Source organism: Anthonomus grandis, chromosome 3, assembly GCF_022605725.1.
Source record: "Anthonomus grandis grandis chromosome 3, icAntGran1.3, whole genome shotgun sequence".
NCBI classification, from domain to species: domain Eukaryota; kingdom Metazoa; phylum Arthropoda; class Insecta; order Coleoptera; family Curculionidae; genus Anthonomus; species Anthonomus grandis.
Window position 1 is genome coordinate 32,827,630 of NC_065548.1, and position 20,378 is coordinate 32,848,007.

Here is a 20,378-nt window from a genome sequence, read left to right on the forward strand (position 1 = left end):
TTAAGAGCTAAAACACACGGAGCTGTTTGGGAGCGTTTTATGCCGAGTCGGCCGCCGATCGGCAGCCGACTGCTTCGAAACACACGGAGCTGTTTGTGAGCGGTGTAGGCCGAGTCGGCCGCTAGCGTTGGTCTCGCGCGTGTTGTGGAAAAAAAATCAGTTCGCTGTTGTCAGATGTATAGCGAAGACATTCGAAATGAGCTCATCCGACAGTAATAGTAGTGATGAAGAGTTTCTTTTTTTATTAACTGCAAATGTATTATCACAAACAATTAAAAAGAAAAGAAAGCGGCGGTTTTGGATACACCCTATAATAACGAAAAGGACACATATTCCAAATCGCGGGTCTTAACTGTATCTCATTAATGAGTTTCTCGGTATCGAGCATGCATAATTCCATTTTTACTAATAATTAACTTACACACTGACAACATTGCCTTTTCAAACAGGTCGAAAAACGCTCTGCGTGTGTTTCGCAGCACTGAATACCCATAAATGATCCCCCGACTGAAGTAATAAAAACGCGTTCGGCACATGGTTGACGCGAGGGTACGCGCTGCCGCCGACTCTGAAAGTTTCTCGTGTGTTTTGAAACACACAAAGCCCATAAACGATGCTCCGAGGCGGCTGCCGATCGGCACAAAACGCTCCCGAACAGCTCCGTGTGTTTTAGCTCTAACTTTCAGCGTTAATTAGTCTCTTATTCAGCCTTAATCTCTCGGCTCCTCGATCAAGAAAAATTGTGTGTGGAGGGGACAAGATATAAGGCAGCGATGCCCTACAATCGGGTTTTTGCTTCTCGACCACCAACGGGTGAGGAGCAGTAGGTGTTGTTAGACTCGTGCACTCTGATATTCATAAAAGTAGGAGGGCACTAAATAACGAACATTCTTGAAAAAATCGGGATTTTGACCAAATTTCATTTTTTTTAGAGGTTATGAAGGGGTGGCAACTATCTAAACTTATGTTAGTGTATACTCAAAAGTATCCTTAATATCACTATTAAAACAAAACTCATGCACTCCGATTTGCATAAAAGTAAGAGAGCACTAAATAACGAACATTCTTGAAAAAATCGGGATTTTGACCAAATTTTTTTCTAGAGGTTATGAAGGGGTGGCAACTATCTAAACTTATGTTGGTGTATACCTAAAAGTATCCTTAATATTACTATTAAAATAAAACTCATGCACTCCGATTTGCATAAAAGTAAGAGGGCACTAAATAACGAACATTCTTGAAAAAATCGGGATTTTGACCAAATTTAATTTTTTTTAGAGGTTATGAAGGAGTGGCAACTCTCTAAACTTATGTTAGTGTATACCTAAAAGTATCCTTAATATTACTATTAAAATAAAACTTATGCATTTCGATTTGCATAAAAGTAAGGAGGCACTAAATAGCGAACATTCTTAAAAAAATCGGGATTTTGACCAAATTTAATTTTTTTTAGAGGTTATGAAGGGGTGGCAACTATCTAAACTTATGTTAGTGTATACCTAAAAGTATCCTTAATATTACTATTAAATTAAAACTCATGCACTCCGATTTGCATAAAACTAAGAGGGCACTAAATAACGAACATTCTTGAAAAAATTGGGATTTTGACCAAATTTCATTTTTTTTAGAGGTTATGAAGGGGTGACAACTATCTATACTTATGTTAGTCTATATCTAAAAGTATCCTTAATATCACTGTTAAAACAAAACTCATGCACTCCGATTTGCATAAAAGTAAGAAGGCACTAAATAACGAACATTCTAGAAAAAATCTGGATTTTGACCAAATTTCATTTTTTTTAGAGGTTATGAAGGGGTGGCAACTATCTAAACTTATGTTAGTGTATACCTAAAAGTATCCTTAATATTACTGTTAAAATAAAACTTATCCACTCCGATTTGCATAAAAGTAAGAGAGCACTAAATAACGAACATTCTTGAAAAAATCGGGATTTTGACCAAATTTAATTTTTTTTAGAGGTTATGAAGGGGTGGCAACTATCTAAACTTATGTTAGTGTTTACCTAAAAGTATCCTTAATATAACCATTAAAACAAAATTCATGCACTCCGATTTGCATAAATGTAAGAGGGCACTAAATAACGAACATTCTTGAAAAAATCGGGATTTTAACCAAACTTAATTTTTTCTAGAGGTTATGAAGGGGTGGCAACTATCTAAACTTATGTTAGTGTATACCTAAAAGTATCCTTAATATCACTATTAAAACAAAACTCATGCACTCCAATTTGCATAAGAGTAAGAGGGCACTAAATAACGAACATTCTTGAAAAATCGGGATTTTGTCCCGATTTGGTTTCTAGGGGTTATGAAGGGGTGGCAACTATTTTAATCAGTCAGTAATAATTATCATAATATTATAATATAATAACTCATCCGCCATATAATATGAGAAATTATTAAAATGAAATACTAATATTAAACTTTAAAAAATATTATTTTTCCTCATGTACGCTTGTTTTTTAAGATTAAATTTATTTTTTAATGCATAAAAAAGATAAAAAATAGTACTATTACGTAATTTTTTACAAATAATGTTCATTTCCTTAGATTTTTTAAAATATCCGGCCTGACGCAAATAGTAGGCCGGTCACGCGCAGCGGTAACTTTATGGCTGGCATTTTATGGATAACTTCACACAAACAGTTGGGTCACTCCGGTCGTAGCCGATCGAGAGTTCTAGCCGTGACACTGGTTTCGTGGCGTCAAAATTAAAGCCGAGATTTAGTGGCGCACGCCGTACAGTGGAACGACTAAGTGGAGATACCGCGGGACCTAATATTTTACATTTTACAAGATAATATATTTTTTTTATTATTACGTATTTTTAGGTATATGATAAATGTTTTAAATAATTTTTATTATTTATTTTATTGGAAAAATATACATAAACGGTGTTTCAAATTCGTCTACCCTCAAAATACGAAAATGGATAATTTACCCCAAAGTTGCACATTATTTACTTGTAAAAGAATATGCCATATAAAAAAATATATATATTATATTTTATGTGGTTTTGAAGATTATTGAAAAAAAAACAAATTTTCAAAAACTTATTCTTGACACTTTTGTGGGTTATCTTGGTTGCTATGGGTTTTTGCATTGCTGTATTACTTTTTCGTAAAAATGTTAATGCCGAAAACAAAATTAGGTAGGTACCTACGCCAAATTTTTGTTGCTTATTTAAAAAATCGAAAATTTGAATGATTCCGAAGAAAATTAAAAAAAAAACAAAAAAAAAATTAAAATCAATTTTAATTTTTTGAGCTTAAACAGGAATGCAGCAAGAGGTAGGCATTATTCTAAATAAAATTAAGATTGTAAAATGTAAGTTAAAAATAAAATTGTTAATTTACCCACCTAATTTAAATACCGAATTTTTATTCTTTTTAAACCTCAAAGCGAGTATCAAAATAGTTTGGTAGTTTAAAATTTTAAATGCGTAATCTTACTATAAACTACAATAATAACTGCAGTAAAATATTATGTCGAATCAACGCAAAATATCTGCCCCAGCGCGGAATTTTTGCCATCGCGATGCGGTCGTCGCCTCGCATGATTTCGGCTTCTGTTGTGAGGTATCGATGGAAGCGGGGATAAGTGTCCAGGCTAGAACTATCGATCGGCTACGCGCCGGTCGGCCGTCAAAATACACCCCGCAGTTCCCTGTCTGCCTGGTGCACATTTATCGATGTATACCGAGCGCGCCAAGCTCATTTCAGTTTTACTCACGTTTCGGTGTATAGGGTGGAGTTAAAAGAAATAGTTGTGGATTTTATTGAGTGTGTGGAGAATAAAATGTCTAATCGAAATATTTGTTCAGTGGATGGTTGTGAAAGTCGAATGACAGATCAGAAATCGTTTTTTTAAGTGCCCTAAAGGTGAAGGAAGGTATGTACCAAATATAGATTCTATTAAATAAGTTTTAATCATGAAAATGGAGTTTTAATTATCTTTATATTACTTTAACTTAACCTTCTATTTAATCCTTCACAAGGGATTAATATTAGTAAATGAATATTGCAAATATAATAATTATTTATTTAACCACCCAACTAACATTTAAAATTAATCGTATAAAAAAAAATAATAGAAATTTATAATATATTATGCAGTCTTAAACGAAACAAAAATTTAAGGTGTCAAGCTTGGAAAAATGCCCTAGGATTTATAGGATCCCATAGATACGCGGATAATACTCCAACGCAATGTTATAACCGTATTAGAATTTGTAGTTTGCATTTTAACGATGACAGTTTATAAATTCCTCGAAAACCCGAATTCATTCGTATGTTATCCCATCGATTGGAGTACCAACCCAAAAAGATGTGTTTTTTTTTATAAATTCAAACCTAATCAAATTATTTTCTATTGATTTTAAATTAAAATAATATAGGACATATTGTAGACGATGTACATTTTCTTAGAGCCAGTGTTGATGCCATTGTTCAGACAGAACCCTTCGAAGTAAATGAGCTAAAGCATCCGTTACTAAAAGGTAAAATATTTATTTAAATCAAATTACCTATAATATACTAATACGTATAAAAAGTCGTTATGATTTTGTAACATACCAAAATAAAAATATTGCGCCTTAAAAATCCATCGTAGATTTGAGTGCGGCTGATAAGCGGCATAAATTAGTTAAGTTTTTCATATAAATTAAATACATAATATTGAATATATAATCTAAATTAGCAAAATTAGTTGCAGGAACCCAGACATCAGTAAAACTTTCAGCAAATACGCCAAGAACAGTTTTACTTAAGGAGAAAGTAAAAACACTAGAAAAAACTATAACTACCCACACTTGTAAAAGAAGCCTTAAAAGAGAAATTACCATGGATGACGTTCTGAAATTTTTGGAATCAAATTTTTCTGAAGAAACATGGAATCTGTTAAAAATTCAAATGTTATTGCTGAATAAGGACTCAAAAGGACGCAGGTATACCAATGAATTTAAACAGTTTGCTCTAAGTTTGTTTTTTCTGGGTCCAAAAGCTTACAAAAAAAATTCCACAGTTTATCCTCTACCATCAAAATCTAAATTAAACCGTTTTACGCAACAATGGGTAATTAATTCAGGTTTTAACGAGTTTGTTTTTAAAGTAATTAAATGTAGAGTAAAATTGTTGCAGGAAAAAGAAAGAGACTGTATTTTAAGTATGGACGAAATATCTTTAAGATCTCACCTTTTTTATGATATTTCTAAAGACAAAAATGTAGGGTTTGGTTCAGGGTCATATAAAGTTGCAGGAAGTGCATTAACGATAATGGCAAAGGGAATTGCTAGCAATTGAAAACAACCCATTGCCTATTTTTTTTATAATACATCTGCACCTGTTAATCATTTAATAGATATTTTATTTAAAACTCTCCGAAGGATACGCAAAACCGGTTTAGATATTTTTGGAGTTGTATCAGATCGGGGTACTAATTTTCAAAACCTAGCTAAAAGTTCTTTAAAAGTGACAATAGATAATCCCACATTCTTTGTTGACGATGAAAATTTAAAACTAGTTTATTTATTTGATGCTCCCCACTTACTCAAGTTGACAAAAAATAATTTTTTTCAACACATTTTTTGTTTAAATGAAGAAGAAACAAGTAAAAAATATTTAGAAATGATGTATAATATTGACAAAAAGAAGCAGTTCAAAATGGCCCATAAATTAACAAACGACCATATTTATCCTAATAAATTTTAAAAAATGAAAGTAAAGTTAGCTTCGCAAGTATTTAGCCGCTCTGTAGCGGTAGCTATACATACTTGTATTGAATTTAACGCCTTGCCAAAAGAAGCAACTATAACAGCCAATTTTATATTTAAAATGAATAATCTATTTGATTTATTAAACTCCAACAACTTACAAGATTTTCAAGCTTTCATGGGAACTGAAAAACAAAAAACGTTATTGCAAGATATGGAATACCTTTTTAAAAACTTAAAAGTAAAAATATGACAAATAGGACAAAATTTATTTCTGGGTGGCGGCTTACAGTAAGATCAATTTTAATTCTTTGGGAAATATTACAAAAAAAAAGGTTTTGATATTGATTTACATGTAATCTCAATCAAGATTGCCTCGAGCACTTCTTTGGTGAAATTAGAAATTGTTGTGGAAATTCAAAGAATCCTACTCCTATTCAATTCTGTCGATCCTTTAAAAAGGTTTTTGCGTTAGGATATTTTGATAATGTCGAAACAGCTAATTGTATAGATGATGGCGCTAAAGCCCTACTAAATTCAAATCCCGATTTTATTAAGAGTTGCAATAATATATGCAATTATTCTCCCACTAAATATATTCCTCTTCGAGTTTTTACCAACGATTATGTAAATTTAAAAAGCGCAGAAGGAAATGCTTTAGTATATGTAGCTGGATATTTATTTAAAAAATGTCTCTCACGTCACTCTTGTGATATATGCAATAATTTTGCAACTGAGTCAAATGCCCTGTTTAATGAAGAGTTATTTTATTGTAAATTAAAAGCATATAAAAATAATACCTTATTTGGTGGTCTAACCATACCTCCAAAAGACATTATTGAGTACATAATAAAATTAGAAAGTATTTTTATCGCTGAATTTAATAAATTATGAGCGCAAGAAGCAATTGGCTATAATCTTAAAAAACTATTTTCTAATATTACCTTTAAGCATCCCTGTAATGAATTTCCCATTGACTATTTTTTAAGTTCATACTTAAGGGTGCGTATTTATTATACATTAAAATTTATAAATGCCAATATTAAAAAAGAAAAATCTAAAAAAAAGGTAAAGATGTTTATGTAAGCAAGCTTAACATATTAAAACATTTGTAAATACTCATAGTACTTAGGTATCATACTAAATAATTATTTTATATACGTTGATGTGTTTCGTATAAAATTTAAAAAATATGTTTAGGATGAAGTTTATATCAATAAAATGAGCAGCCTCTCCGTCCATTTATAATGTACATACTTATCTTAATAAAGCTTTATTCAGTCTTTGTAATTATTATCTTTGTTTCATTTACAATAATAACCTATATATCTAGTTTTATATCCTCTAATCCCAAATATGTTCATGATCAAATAGGTACAAACAGGTAACAAATTGATGCAAATAGGTACTCGTGTATTGGTATTAGGAGCCTATGGAGCTGGCGCCGAGTGAACCAACTTGTATTCTATTCTGTAAACTTTGCAAATATCCAGTTTTGAAACGGGATTTTGAAAGTTTTCGTAAACAGCAGAAAAAACGGGAGGATAAGAGTGCTTCTAGTGCTGTATTTTTTTTTAAATGGCGAATTTAATAATTCAGATTGGTATGTTGACTCGGGGGCTAGCGTGCATTTAACATCAAGAAATGATTGGATAAAAAATGCATCCCAGGGTATGGAGCTCAAAGAAATTTTGGTTGCCAACAATGAGAAAAGGACTGTGTTGTCTGCCGGAGAAGTAGAATTAACCACAGTAAGTAACAATAAAAACTTTGATATTTTGGTCAAAAATGTTCATTGTGTACCGAATCGCACAACCAATTTAGTATCAGTTAGCCAGCTGATTTTAAATGGAACAAGGTTGTTTTTAACCAGAAGGGCTGTGAAATTTTTAATAATAAAGGTACAAGTGCTACAGCTGATTTGGTAAATCAGGTTTATAAATTAAATTTTATTAAGTCTCAACCAGTGGCGTTTTCTATGTATAAAGCTCAAGATTATTGTGAATTGTGGCATAGACGTTTTGGTCAAATTAACTATAAAGATTTGGGTCTAATAAGGAACGGGGCAATTGTCGGCTTGAACTATAAAGGGCAAGCCAGTTCGGATAATCTGTGTCAAGTGTGCTGTGAGGGAAAGCAGGCTCGACTACCATTCAAAACTAGTGCGAATAATGCTACAGAATGTGAATATGCTTAAGGTTGTGATGGTGATTTGTCCATGTTTTTTAAGGTATTTAAATTATTAGTTGAGAACCAAAAAGGGCACAATGAGGTCTGACAATGGATTTAAAGTATAGATGAAAGAGTATAGAGTACAGATGAAATGTTGGCCGACATCCTTACTAAAGGGTTAAAAAGTGTAAAAAATTTTAAATTTAGACTAGGTTAGGTCTAAAAGTTTAGGTTTTTTTGATAAGTGGGTTTATTTTGAAGTATTAAAAAAAGGATGATTTTAATATATGTATATTAAAATATTAATAATCTTATATCGCCCTTTTTATATTAACTCGGATAATACATATTGATATATGGCGGGTTGCCAATTACGCAGAGTACGTTCTTAACGTTAAAAATAAAGTAGTCAGTCCTAGTAGAAATATTTCGTAACGATCCAAAAAAATACTAATGGAATCAGCGTTAGATAAATGTGGTAGTAAATTATAATTTTTGTTAGGTTTTCCACATTTTGGTTGGATTGTTTTTAGAACATAGATATTTAATATGCTATTTTTTTTTATTTCTGACCACTCTAAGTAATTGCGGTACTGTTTATATCTTACACGATCATCGTTTAAGCCACTTTGGTTAAATTTATGAAACGCTGTGTTTCGTTGTTTTTGTGCTGCGGCAACCTCATCATTCAGCCAGGGAGTTGATTTTTTTGAAAATCGAATATTTCTTAGTGGAGCATTAATATCAAAAATGTTTTAAAGACTTTTATTAAATACTTCAATTTTTTCAAGGCTTCATAGTTAAAATTTGTATAACATCTCTATGGGATACATTTTGCTGGGGTCTTAAGAGATTCTAGTTTAAATTCGACAAAAACAAACTGATAGTCAGACTGTTGATAATGTTCCACAAGAAGCGACATAATTAGGTTTACTGACAAAAACTGGGTCAATAAGGGTTCTAGTATATTCAGTAATTCTTATTGGTTCGTTTAATATTTGTGTTAGAGAATATGATTCCAAGCATTTATTTAGAGGGTTAATAACGTTAAACAAGTTTATGTTTAAGTCACCCATGATAATGGCATGTTCAAGGCTGGGACAGATATAAGATGAAATTGAGTCAAGTGAAGTCGGTAATTAGACTATTTATATTGATATTCGGAAATTGATAAAATCGACCTATAGCTAGTGAACATCTACCTATTTTTAATTATAGAAATAGGTGTTAAACTAAGGCGTTAATTTGAAAATCAAATACTATGACTTTTGCAGATATAGAGTGTTTTATGTAGGCACGCACACCACCCCCTCGAGAAAGTTTCCGATCTATTCGAGACAGTTTGTATTTCAGTATTTCCAATAATATACTGGGAATGTCATCTTTAAGCCAGGTCTCAGTAATGAGAAAAATATCATATTTTTTATTGTTTGCTAATAGGTTAAGGTCGTTAAAACTAGGCACGAATAATCTTATGTTAAGGTGAGCACATTTTATTATTAAAATAGCCGTTTATTTTTTACTAAGAAAACCAAAAATAATATACATGGTGAGTGAATATTCCACGGCTTTACACATCCAAAAATTCCCCTAGTATAAAATGTACGGCATTGCAAAGATACTGCATCAAGAGCTAGCAGGAAAACCAAACCTCTTATCAGCAGCCCAGATACCCTATTATCACTACATGCCGAAACCAGTTCTTCAAAACTAGCAACACAAATTGTATTGGGATCGCTGTACTTACAGACCAACGAGTAATTAACAATAGCCCTGACCTAAAACTAATCGATAAAATCGATAGGAAGACAACCCTTATTGATGTAGCTATTCCTAATAATAACTAGTAATAAATAATAGCTAGTAACTAATAATAAATAGTATTGAGGTATGAGGTTGAAGTAATCCCAAGAGGTCAAATAGAGGTCAAATAATAAGGATTTCCATTTGAAGAAATGAGGTCGACCTTCAAATGACCTTGAAAATGAGGTTCAACGTCAAATCCAAGGTCACCGTTGGGTTCCTCGTTAAGACTTACCTAGGGTATGACCTTTATTTGTTTTCTTTTACCACTGAACTCGCGAGATTTTTAAGAAGACATTATTTGACCTCTCGGGATTACTTCAACCTCATACCTCAATACATACCCGGACGTAAAATTTTCCGCTCTTTCAGAATCCGGTGTCAAAAATAGGGGTTCCCATTTAAAAAAATCACTTTGACCTTCAAATAACCTTGAAGGTCAAGCTCAAGGGCAAGTTTAAGGTCACCATCAGATGCACCGATTGATTCCCCAAAACTTTTGTATTTAAAGATTTTTTCTAACGCCCATATTTCCCAAGATTTTTGGGTGTGTCCAAATTATATATATATTTTTTTTTTCTTAACATGTTTAAACTTTGTCATTAAGCCTTTTTACTTATTTTTTCATGGTTTTTAAGCAAAAATAAAGATCGGACTCAAAATCTTAAATGTCTTTACGTATTTACACATATCCTTTACTTCTGTTGTAATGTAACTAACATAGTTGCGCCAGAAATATACTTTTCAGTGACATACTCTTTTTATTGACAATGAAACCCAGTCCCTTATTTAGAGCTATATAACAATGTGGAAATGCTCAGAAGTTTCTGCACTGTTTTAGCCCATGAATACCAATAATTTGATTACTAATATTACCAAGAGAACACTGACACTTAAAGCAAGCAATTACACAAAGTCTAGACCACAGAATAAACGATCTCACAGAAGCGAAGGCTAGCCCTTTCTACCGTACCGGTTTTTCGTTCAGGCTCCTCCCATTTACCCCCATTCTAACGGGTACAACTGTCGTCGCCCACGTGGGGTATCGGGTCATAATTAGTGTATTAGTACGAGCGTTAGTGTGTATATTTGCGATATTTTATAATTTGTCGTTTTATTTTATTTTTGTTAAGTAGGTATTACACATTACCTTGTTTTGGAGTTTAACTCTGTGCTCTGTGACTTTTTGTTTTTTCTTTCATTTGTGTTGTGCTAAAAACTAAAAAAAAAAACATTAAAATGCCAACTTTCTGTCCGTATAGGGGTTGTTTTGCCAAAAGCGTCGCTGGAAAAAGTTTATTTTCGTTTCCTAGGGATATTAGAAGGTGAGCAATAACAATAATAAAAGAAAGTAGGTATAGAAAAGTTACATTATTATGTATTATTCATTATTAATTATGGTTGTTTAAAAGCTTTGAAAAGTTCAGAATATTCCCTAATTAATTTGTCGTGTCATGCAAATAAATACAGAATAAACATTATCTAATTTAATAAACATATATGTATATACCTAAACCATATGTATCTATGTATGTGTACATACGTGCAGGTACATAGCATTGTACATAGATAAAAATATTAAGGTTGATTTAGGTATACAGTATAATGTGACAAAGAATAATGACTTTAATTTTCAATTATCTGTCTTTTTATGGACTGGTTTACCCATGCAAGTGCATAACATAGTAGTAGTAAAACCCTTAAAAGTCTTATATTTTGTTCCAGACTATCATAATGGACGGCGACCATACTACGTATAATACCTTTATAAAATATGGACGTATGTGTGGTACCTTCATATCTATACATATAATAATACATACATATATCTTTTTATATATAAATATATAAAAGCCGATGACACCTACTCTTAAATGTGTTGTGTTTAAAACATACGAGAAAACATACCTGCGTATAAACCTTCCAGCTAAATTTTAATTTAAAAATACCTACCTATGTACATATGTATATTTATATTGTTAACATATTAACATCACACAAATAGCAGACTTTTTCTCAGCTAGTGCCTTACTAAAGGCAAATATTATTTACCATTATCATAAAACAACTAAGACAAAAATTCCATTCCAAAACAAATTAAAAGTATACTAACCTACACCTCTATCGTGTATCAAAACTGTCAAATAACAATTTTTATAAAAATAATAATTATTATAATTATTCTAAAAAGCAATTACCAATATAGGCCTTAACAAAAAAAAATCCTATTTGAAATGTAACTAAATTTTGTAGTTTGCTCCCGTATTATATGAATATAACCATTTTGATTTTAAAAATAAAAGCACTTCGTTCAGTGTATGCGTTTACTACAACTTTACGAGATATCTCAGTGTATTTGCGCCGGGTGCATCTGTCAGTTGGGCTTATAAAAAACTGGTTCACGGATATCAAAGGAGCCGACGCAAGCCTTCGCTTCTGTGAGATCGTTTATTCTGTGGTCTAGACTAGTAAATCTTTTAGTCTAGACTTTGTGTAATTGCTACTAGAATTTACAATAAAATAATCTAAATAACGTAAACTGGGACTAAATGAAGCCTTTAAACAACATGTAAGAACTACCAAAAACTAGACTCCATAGGGGAAAATATTAACCCTAACGTTAGTAGTGGAACTCTAAAGTTAACTGATCATGTTAAACTACAAAATAAGAACAAAATCAATAACATTTTCATAACAATATTATATACGAAAATCAAAAGTAAGTGGACTGATTCTCTTCGATTTTCGTGTATGTTCATTTTAGGAGAGTCTTAGTCCTCGATGTCATAGTCCTGATCATGGCCTACATTTGAAAGCGCTAAGCAGATATCAATATATTTCTTACGCTGAATATGTGGCATTATTCCATTTGACTTTCTCGATAATATTATAAACATCAGAAAAAATTATTAAAATAGACATTAATTAGACGGGGAATTTGTTTAGAATTTAGACCCAATTGGTTTTAGTATATAAATTTCGATTTTATCTATTGGTGGTTCCTCGACTCGACAAATTCTTTATACAACAATTTTGATTTTTTTTCTGTAAAGTTATGTGTTTTTGGTGTGCCGACTTTAAATGAAGTTTATAACAAAATACTCAGAAAGAAATCCAGATCTAAAAAGTAATTGGTCTATTGATTTTTTTTAGTTTTTAATTTATCAAAAAAATTACATATTTCTAGAATGTCATTTTCAAAATAAAAAAAAAATTGAAAATATGCCTAAAAATATATATCTTACCTACTTTAGGAAATTAAAGCAATTTACGTTAGGTGGAACTAACAGATAACAAGTAAATACGTCATAAAAAGAGCATTTAATATCTACATTTATAGTATTTCCGCGTAGTAAGTATATATTTTTTCATTTATTTACTATCTGGTGTGCTTAATTCTGAATAATATTGCTTTTAAAAAATTTAATTTATATTAAGGTACTTGAATTGGTATGTTGAATTGTTTTTTTTTAATATTTAATTAAACATCATTAATAACTGTCTACAAAAAAACTATAACTATTAAATATTATTATATGCTGAACTTACCATTAAAGATGACTGCTTGTGAAAAAGCACCTATTATAGTAAAAAGTAAAATCGACAAACAACTGTTATTAAACCGAAACCTTTCCATATTACACTAATTCGAATCTATGTAGCGATTAAATAGTTTTTACGGATATACTTATCAAATAACTGGATTCGAGATAATACTTTTATTGAACAATGTGGTTTGTTAATTGTCAACTAAAAACGGCTTTATTTATTCCACGATTTTCTCGTTTTGTTACGGTTACTGGTTGAATTTTAAATTGCTATATTTTTTATTCATGGTTAATACCAAAGACTCTAATCAGTCTGATAAAATTAGAAAAAATAAGTTATTTTTGTGTTTATCTTATCTCATACATTCTAATACTCGTTGTATTGTATGAAAATTTCGTGACTTAGCCAGTCACATATTTGTCAAAATAAACCAAAAGAGCCTATCCTAGACATCTTCTATTTCTTGTTGAAATGCGGATATAAAAATTGACATAAAGTTTGGCCACATTAACGTAATACAATGATTAATACACTTTTAGCTTAAAAATGTCTTAGGGATCAAAACAAAGATATTTAATATTTAATAACCACTAACCATATATTCAATAAAATAAATTCAAATAAACTACTAATAAACTAAACTTTAACATCTCAACTAAACTTAAGATACCAATAGTTAAACTCTAAAGCAAATGCTCAAAAAACCCGTTTTCGTTTTCTTTGCATATTTGGATTCACTTGCGCATAGTACCTGTTAGCGCCCACTGGATTGCTCTCCTTTTCGCTCGAGTCAGAATTTTAGCAATAAAGTTTTGCTGCAAAATGTTAATGTTATTGTCTTGTGATTTTTTTTAAATATCTTTACAAAAAATAATCCAGCGGCTTCTAGCAGGCCATCGCACAACACCCCGGTTTCCAATCCATTGATTGGGAAAATCTTTGTTTAAAAACTGAGTTGTCACCCTTCCATTGTGATACGATGCTCCATTTTGGCAATAAGATGCTGAAATGCATAATACATTGATTTTAAAATATTTTGCATAAACACTTTCTAATCAAATAATTCCTTAGGTTTTGATCCAAGTATTAAAAAAGTATAATGAGGTGTCACACGTTCGGGATATTGTACCAAACATTGTTCGCACTGACAATCAAACAACATAGTTATTCCTGTTGTATACCCAATATTACAGCCGCCTATTATTTTTTTCATTAATTTGCATAGTAAGGACAAAACTAGAGCCAATAAGGCCGATAATATTTATTGCTTCATTTGTAAAATTAAGATAAAACATATTTGCGTCTAATTCTGTACAATAAAACTTTGAAAACAAAAACTAAATATTAAAAAAATTATTCACCAAAAAATACAGCTTCATATTTAAGAAAAGAATGTTGATAGTTTCTAAAAGCAAAACTTCTGATGTAAAATGTAAAAACATTTTTATAAAATTATTTCAATACATAAGTCATTTTGTAGAGACGAAAAAATTGCCTTAAAAAAGTCATCTACTTCGACTTATGATTATAAATAACATTAGACGTTTTTATCTGGACATTTTCGAAGTATCCAATTTTTTTTTAAATTTTGAAACAGAATTTTAATAGACGTCACTTTAATATTGCGATTTTCACTGGTGCATCTGAGTAAAGACTTTATTTGTTTATTTATTGAATACTTTACAAACATTATATAAGTATATAACAGTAATTCTATGCAAAGTTACTATAGATTAGTTAACATAAAAATGGCTTTATTATTTTAAGAAAATAATAAAAGCCAAACAAAGGGAAAAAACTTAACATTATCGAGAATTTATAGCAAAGCCTTTAAATTTTTGAAGTACTAATGTTAAACAGATCTGTTTCTGATCTGACCCTCACAAAGAGTTTCATTAGTTACTACCATCATTCTATTAAAAAGAGATATACTATTTGGATCTACAATCAATTTTTGATTATACTTCATAGCCACGTCCTTATATAGAACACTCTGTAGTAACGCCTCTGGAGTTACAATATGCACTGTAAAGAGAGAGAGAAAAAATTTCAACCCAATCCCCATCGGTCTCCTCGGTACGATCAGAGACAACCAAAGAGACGTGCAACTAGATAAAAAATTTTATCCTATTGTTGTTGCTCTCTTTAATCTGTATATATTGTATTTCGTTGTGTCTCTCTTCTCTTATAAAAGGTGAGCTAAGGTGGCGCCACAATACTAATCTTTCGCAATGCTAAATGTATTTAATTATCAGAGCAGTCAAGAGAAAACATTCTTCCATCTCCATCTAAATGAATGCAAACATACGGGATAGCTTGTGTCCAATTCTCTAGTATTTCTAAAATTATAATTAAGTACGGCAACAGTGCAATCCTTGCTCAAGATGAACACGTAAATTTCAATATGGCTGAATAATTGTTGTTGCTGATTAATTTTGTTTTGTTTTACATTATTAGTTGAGATTTTGGACGAGTGCTTAAATTTTACGTATTTTATTACCTACCGGATTTAGGTGAACTTGGTTACAGTAGTTAGTAGTTGTAGTTTTTTGTAGGATACAGATTTAAATGTTTTGACTTGTATTAGGAATAGAAATATGTTCATTAAGGTAATTGTTAAGGCTGTAGTTAAAATAGGTATTCCATGGAGGTTCAAAAGGAAAAATTAAGATATTTGCAAAAAAAAAACATTTAAAAAAATTAAAAAACTAAAATAAATAGTCAAATTAATTTAATTTTTATAATATAACTTTTGTTCGGACTATCTGTGCTGACTATTTGCTGCTATTTTAAATTTAGTTGTAGTATTTGTGTTTTATTCTTTTAATTAATTTTTATTGATTAAAAAAATACTGCATCTTAAATAATTAAACATGTGTATATGTATTTCATAAACATACAAATTTAACAGTATATTCATTATTATAGAATAGAACAGACCTATCTATTCTTTACTAATTAGTAGAAAAACAGTTTTACCACTTTACCGAATCAATTTTATTTATTCTGGATTATTGCTAACAATATGAGCATCTTCAGCAAAACATTAAACTTTTTTATTTTAAGTGTTACACCAAAGGATATATTTTTTGGAATATTATTATAGTACTGTGATAATTAAAATCTTTCTATATTTTAATTGCATTCATGTATATGCATGTTACTGTTACCGTCTTAAATTATAAATTATGAAAATAATTAAGAATATGCATGCACATATTATAGTTATACCATATACTAAAAATACAATACAAAACGTTTCAGAATTATATTTAGTTTATTTAGTTCCCCAATTTAAATGTTATTAAATTGCATTGTTTTAATTAAAGTCTGCCATCGTTCTTATTATCAGAAATTAAAAACATATCAATAACTTTTTATTTGTTTTAATTAAAATCAGCCGTTCTGTCTCAGAACATAATTATGATCTTCTGACTTCTGAGACATAACGGCTGATTTTAATTAAAATAAATCATTTAATGCTTAATAGCCGAGGTTTGAATTATGGCGGCAAACGCTATCTGCGCCATCTACGTTCACCTTTCACGAAGAGAGACAAAGATGGAAAATAATCGGATGTTTTATTAGCGCACAGTTGCGCGTCTCTTTGGTTGTCTCTGGTACGATCGTCATTACGTTTCAGTGCGCTACGCTATTCACTGTATTATTTCGTTGTGTCAGAAAATATGCCGAAAAAGCAAAACACGAAGCGTGTTAAACAAAAACTTTTAAAATTATTACAAGAGTCATCATCAGAGGATACAACTAAGTAATGTTATTTAACATTTGATTTACAGGTGTAGGTACAATGGGATCCAAAATAATAACCCTTATAGGTTATTATTATCGTTATTACCTAATCCTATTCAAACATTGTAAGCTTGTACAGCGATAAATTAATTTTTTAAAACCACGAGTTGTGATTTATTAAATAAAATTGGCGCAGTCGGTAGGATCCTTTCGGAGGATTTCTGTGAACATCGTCGTCGAGTACAGATACGAGTAGTCGCGAGTTATGTAACGCGAATTACGTAAATACGTGAGTGAGTGATCCCTTAGCTATAGGCGTGGATACAGTGCTTAGTGTCTGGAAAGTGCGGATTACCAGTAGTTCACTCTTCTGTTTTAACAGTTTAGAAAGGATCAAGAATTTAGTTGCTGAGCAAACTGAGACGAGCTGAGTGATTCCTGGCCAACAACCCTTGAAAAGTGGTACGCCATTGCGCCAGTAGGAAGAATTGGCATAGCTAGCTTCCAAGACAGGTGGTGCCTTCACTACGGTATAGCTGTTGTTGCAGAGACATCATTTGATACAGGTCAGAAACTAGAAACTTTTATTGTACTGTATAGAATGGTTTCTGTTAGTTGGAAAACCTGTTAATTAATAAAAATATTTTGATAATTTTATAATTCATTTTTGAAATTTTATTTTAATTTTCTTTTTGAAGTTTAGTATGAACTCTAATGAAAAAATTTAACAATAGAGTTAGTGACATAACTTATCCTAGAGTAAAGAGTTTAGAGGTTACTTCAAACAGTAATTCTTCTTTAGATTCTGGCTTAAACGAGCTTTATTCCGAAATAGCAAATAATACTTTATCATCCCTTAATTTAGATAGTAATAGTTTAGGTATAAATTTAAACTTAGTAGACAATAGTAATTTAGTAAACAATAATAAAATGGCTGATGCATTAAAATCAACCGTTGCACTTCTCAAAAGCTTTGATGGTCAACCGTCCAGATTAGAAACATTTTTAAACCAGATTGATACCTTTTATGCAAGATACTTTAATGCAGACCCATCACAAATAAATCAACAAAGACAAATTAACAATAATCAATTGAGACCACAAAATCAATTTAATCACCATAAACAGAATCAATTTAATCAATATAAACAAAATCAATTTAGACAAAATGAACCAAATCAATCTAGACCATATAACCAATCATTCAATAAACTACAAAATCAGCAGTTTATACAAAGAAACCCGCAACGAACACCTCAATATCCCCAACCAATGTCCGGAATACAATACACTAATACAAAACCCCAATATCCTCAACCCATGTCTGGAGTAAGTGTACAACCTAGAAGAGAAATGCCTTATACACAACCTAAACATAAGTTGACTCACTTAGAAAATCTAAATGAAGTCCCATATTTTGATAGCTATAACGAAAATGTTCCCTATTCTGGCAACTATGATGAACCTTATTATGACGAACATCATTTTTTAAATTACAATCCTGAAGACTGGAAAATGTTCATTTAGAAGCCTCAGAGAAAACAAACCCTGTTTAAATTTAAATAGTTTCCAAGTTAATCAACTACCCTTCATACACATTCCTGTTTTAAATATTCGATTACTCATAGATACAGGTTCACACGCGTCACTTCTTAGACCCTCATTGGAAACTTATTTTCCTGAGTTAATTCAACCATACATTAGTACCCTACAAACTTGTACTGGTTCACAAAAAGCCACAACTAGAGCTTTTATTCCCTTGTTCCTAAATTTTGGCATAACAAAATCAATAGAATTTATTTTATTCTCATTTCATGAATATTTTGATGGTATTTTAGGAATTAAAGATTTATGCAAACTTGGCTTAAACATTGACTTAGAAAATTAAAATTTGGTAAATCAATATTTAACAATTCCTTTCCACTATAGAGAAAATTTTGAAGAATTCGTAATCGAAATACCCCCAGAAACTGTTCAAAAATGTATAATAAAAACCGATCTACCCAACGATACAACTTGGTTAGTCCCCTATTTTCATGATGAAGAATTAACAATTCATCCAACATTAGTAACCATAAAAAATAATTCCTATATAATAGATATTCTTAATCATTCTAAAAGATCAATTGCGTTAGAAGGTCATATATACAATGGATTACCCTTGGAACCGATTGAACTTAATAATTATGAAATATTAGATAAAATCCCTTCTTGCGACAACCTTAAAACAAAACTTTTAAGTAAAAATATTTCTTGTAACGACTTAAACTTAGAATCCCTGATTAGACACGAACATTTAAACAAAGAGGAACGCAGAGAACTATTTAAGCTAATAAGAAAGTTCGAAAAAGTCTTACACAAACCCGGAGACAAAAAAAAAACACTACCGATGAAATCCCAGTCTACACTAAAAGCTATAGATATCCGCATATCCTTAAACAAGAAATCGACAACCAAATTGAACAGATGCTAGATGATGAAATCATTAGACCTTCAAATTCCCCATGGAGTTCACCTGTATGGATAGTCCCGAAGAAAGCCAATGTGACAGGAAAAAAGAAATGGAGAATCGTCATTGATTATAGGAAATTGAACGAAAAGACTATAGGCGATAGATACCCAATTCCTAACATCACGGACATATTGGATAAACTAGGGCGATGTAACTATTTTACAACCATAGACCTCGCTAGCGGATTTCACCAGATAGAAATGGATCCAGAAAGCATACCAAAGACAGCATTTAATGTAGAACATGGTCATTACGAGTACGTACGCATTTCATTTGGACTCAAGAATGCACCTGCGACATTTCAGAGAGCAATGGATAATGTGTTACGAGGTTTGCTAGGCAAAATATGTTTAGTCTACATGGACGACATCATTATATTTTCAACCAGCCTGCAAGAACATCTTAATAACCTTAAGTTAGTCTTCGAACGACTTATGTCTTTTAACATGAAAATACAATTAAACAAATGCGAATTTCTGAAAAAAGACGTAGAATTCCTAGGACATATCATAACAGCTGAAGGAGTTAAACCAAACCCACGGAAAATTGAAGCAATTAAAAATTTTAAAATTCAAATACCCCTAAAGAAATCAAATCCTTTTTAGGCCTCGTCGGATATCACAGAAAATTCATCAAAGACTTCGCAAAGATCACGAAACCTTTTACCAATTTTCTTAAGAAAAACGTTAAAATTATTCACGATAAAGCCTTCCGTACAGCATTTAATCTCTGTAAAAACATTTTAACTAATGACCCGATTCTACAATACCCTGATTTTCATAAACCCTTTGTACTGACAACAGACGCATCAGAATACGCGATTGGAGCTATATTATCTCAAGGACCCATCGGATCTGATTT

The 20,378-nt window shown here is 31.2% G+C and overlaps 1 protein-coding gene and 1 long non-coding RNA gene across 2 annotated transcripts in view; one reads left to right on the forward strand and one right to left on the reverse strand.

Annotated features, from left to right (window-relative positions):
• Window positions 1–13,549, reverse strand: part of LOC126734049 (receptor-type tyrosine-protein phosphatase O-like) — a 171,276-nt gene extending 157,727 nt beyond the window's left edge. The window contains exon 1 of the mRNA XM_050437567.1: window positions 13,256–13,549. The gene's annotated coding sequence lies outside the window, so the exon portion shown is untranslated. The remainder of the gene's footprint in view (window positions 1–13,255) is intronic.
• LOC126734058 (uncharacterized) lies at window positions 3,677–6,638 on the forward strand. The gene is made up of 3 exons (XR_007659947.1): window positions 3,677–3,912; window positions 4,430–4,519; window positions 4,729–6,638. It is a non-coding gene; the product is annotated as an uncharacterized LOC126734058 (long non-coding RNA).
• Window positions 13,550–20,378: the final 6,829 nt, after the last annotated feature.